Consider the following 3,708-nt stretch of genomic DNA (forward strand, 5'->3'; position numbering starts at 1 on the left):
CCCGCATCTTGAAAAGCAATCTCACAGCAAAGAGAAGTCATACATGGAAAATTTAGAATGCTGTTTCCTGAAGAGGTTTCCAGGGGAGTATTTTTATTTTAACTCTTATTAATCATTCAGTGCAACAAAAAAAAAACATCCTAAATCGCAGAGCCAGGAGTTGTTGTGAAAGAACAAACTGAGCTCTTCTCAGACTGATTGGCCACAGGTCTGCATGGAAAAGTCACATCACAACAGGAGATGCCTGCATTCGCTGGCTAAGATAAGACAATGGCCAAAAAACAGAAGCACATGGGATGAACAAAGGCAACACAACACAAGCTGTTTATGGATAGGTGCAACATCTCCGTGATGTTTAAATACATGGAATGTCTTAAGCGAAGGAAACGTTGACTGTGTAACTGCTAATGAAATCCACCAATCCATGCTTTTGTAAATAACTGGGAAACAAGAGAAGACACTGACAGAGCTGACAGTTATTTCACAATTGCTATTTTTAATCTCACACACAAGCACTCTTTATGAGGTTGAGAAATTTCTGTTATGTGGCTGTGAAAGCAATTAATTGTGTGTCTGTGTGCAGCATTGCATGCAGTACGCATTTTGAAATGTGTTATGTTTATATATCTGAAAGGACACATGTGCGCTGTGTTAATTCATTCATCGGGACTTGTGCGGCTGTGCACCCGTGTGTTGATCGTAACCCCTGCAAAGTGTCGAAGCCCTCTGCGGTGCTCGGGTTAGTAAAACACTGCAGCAGATGTGTGAGGATGAGGTCACTCACATGCTGCCTTAAAGACTTATGCTGATGCTGAATCACCTCACATGGACAGAGAGCTCACAGGAGAGGCCACAGCAATACTTCTGTTCTACCTTGATAAAAAAAAAAAAAAGCTTTTGAAAAATTACAAGATTTAAGTCTGCAAGAAACAAACACTAGCTATGACATTCATCTCTCAGATATTAAATGAGTGGCATTGGCTGCATGCTTGGCTGCACAGAAGACACTTAAATCACAAACCTTAAAGAACAGTGGAAAAAAACGAGTAAAGAAATAGAAGTATAAAATAGTGCACGTTCCCGAAATGAACATAACTAAGGCGATTGCATTAAAAAAGGAATAGCAGTATGAAGTTGACTGAGTGTGAAATTAGATGGGACAGTCAGAAGAATGCTTTGAGGGCTTAAATTTCTACGTCCGTCTACCCGACTACTGGTCACACTGCCAATATTGCATCTGTTTCTGAACACAGCAGTGACTATGGAAAATCCCCTGGCAGGGATAATCTCCAAACACACACACACATACATGCAGGAAAACATAGACATTAAACCTGTATCTCTACGTTCTGCATATCTGTTATATAAGAAGTTTTCTCTTCCTCACATGTCCCTTCCTGTGACATGAGGTGGTCACGTTCCAGGGTTTTAACTTGACTTTCAGGGGGCTTGTTCACAGAAAAGAACTGCTGTTTAGACTTTTTGTCTTATTTAGTCAACATTTCAAATAAAATTCAGACTTGTGAGGCCTGAGAGCAGGAGAATCAAGTACACGAGGAAACTAGTTAAACAGTCCTCCAGCCCTAGTTCTTTCCTATACTGAAAACTGCTCTAAACTACTCCAATGAAAAATGAGCTTTTCTCTTCTTTATCAAACTCGCTGGACAAGAGATGAAAAATATTCTGTTGTGAGATTGTAAGTAGCTTTGACCACTTTTTTTTCTTCTCTTTTCAAAATACCTTCTGATGTGACCCAGTCATTTTTTCCATGCTGGTTTGTGCTCTTAGTTTTCCATTTGGAGATGTGTTTAGACAGACAATGAAATATGACAGAGCAGAATGATAAATAGATTCTCATGTATTCCTGCAAAAATACAGACAACCATCTCTTCTGTCCAGCATGATCTCATTATGTATGACATATGAAGTCAGCTTAGAACTGCTTTCACAGATTAAAATAACTTGCTATGATTGCTGGATCACACTCTAGAACAGGTAATGAGCTGATAATCGAATGCTTTCTAGGGTGATTTTCTGTTGTGGTCAGTGATCTTAGCTAAGTGGAACTGTTGTTTGACCCTAAAAACTCTTCACATGTTGTCAGTAACTAGGTTTTTGGACCCTTAAAATACCTACTTGGCATCACTTTCTTCACGGTTTCAAACACAAGTTTAAAATAGGCGTGTGAAGAATTGAAAACAGCTCCGAGACATTTAAATCCTCACTTCAGTGCATCTGGCCACTGATCACTGGGAATGTTTATTTTTATTATTCTTAGTGCACGAAAACCCCAAAACAGGAGAAAGAGATACCAAAATAGTGCAAGCAAACAAATTATGAAATACTGAAGTTTCTACTTCAATAAAAACACAAAGATTTTCCATTGTTTGTTCTGCATGTGTTTCCAAGCTTCTAAGTTTTCCGGGGTGCCTGCATGGGGATTCTCCAGGTACTCCAGCTTCAAGAGGTGCATGCTAACTCGATATCCTAAATTACATGGTTGTCTGTGTCTCTCCACTAGTCATATGATAGACTGGACTCTTGTCCAGAGTCAGCTGGAATAATCTCTAGTCCCCAATGAGCCTAAAATAAATTAAGAAAATGGGCAGATTTGATTCAACCAGTGCCATTTACTATTTGTCATCAAAATAAAACATCTTCTTTAATGGTTCATCAGATTTTCTTTGGTTAAAAGGTTTCAGCACATCTGGATGGAAATCTGACCATTGTTCATAGAAAATATTCCCACTGAGCTCACATGTTGCCTCATAAACTGCCATGTGACATCAACATCAGTTTAAAAACACATTCAATGAAATGTTGCTGACTGGAAGCACACATGTATCAAAAAGACAGTGTTGTAATGTGGTGTGGAGAGAACCCAAGAGCAGGATCAAATGAACTAATACTAAGCCTTTATTCAGCTTGAAACACAAAGTCCAAAGCTTAACACAAACCAAATAAATACATAAAAATACACAAACTAGGAGCACAGGGAATACCAGGGAATACCAGGAACAGGATTATGTATACACTGAGGATTTGGGAAATGGAAAGGGGGAACTGAGACACAGGTGAAAGTAATCAAAATAGTCAGCCAGACAGAAAGTAAAAGCCAAAACAAATCAAATTGAAACAGGAAACAAGCTAAAGATTCACATATTAAGCATGGAGGCAAGACTGACTAAATAAGAAGACACAGACAATGGGACAGGAAAGAATGACATGATAGAGAGAGAAACAGGGAAACACTGAGGGAACAAAACACTTGGAAAAATCCAATACAGGAAGTGAAGCTAAAGACCAAGAGCTCAAAATAAAACACTCCGACAATAAAGCCAACTTAAAAGGCATCCAAAACTCGAGGAAAACAGGAACCAGAACTCAAATATTACATTAATACTAAGGCTGGTATAAGGCACTAAAATTAGAATTGAAAATCAACTTAAGAAACATAAAAATGAAATCTTCAAACAGAAAAGCAGTAACATGTATACAGAAGCCCAAACTCAAACCTATGGACTAACAATTCAAAGCTCAAAATGGCATAAAGCCCCTCAGACTGTGACAAGCAGAGGTCTATATGGCTATGGTTTCAGTCAGGAGACATGTGCTTAGCTACAATAAGCCACAGTTTACGTTACATTCTTATTTGTCTGGATGTGTATTTTTCAAATGACCTGCTTTCCAGATGGTGTGTGTTATGCA

The sequence above is a fragment of the Pundamilia nyererei genome, unplaced genomic scaffold (genome assembly GCF_000239375.1).
Source record: "Pundamilia nyererei isolate P.nyererei 1_Seehausen unplaced genomic scaffold, PunNye1.0 scaffold00041, whole genome shotgun sequence".
Classification (NCBI taxonomy): domain Eukaryota; kingdom Metazoa; phylum Chordata; class Actinopteri; order Cichliformes; family Cichlidae; genus Pundamilia; species Pundamilia nyererei.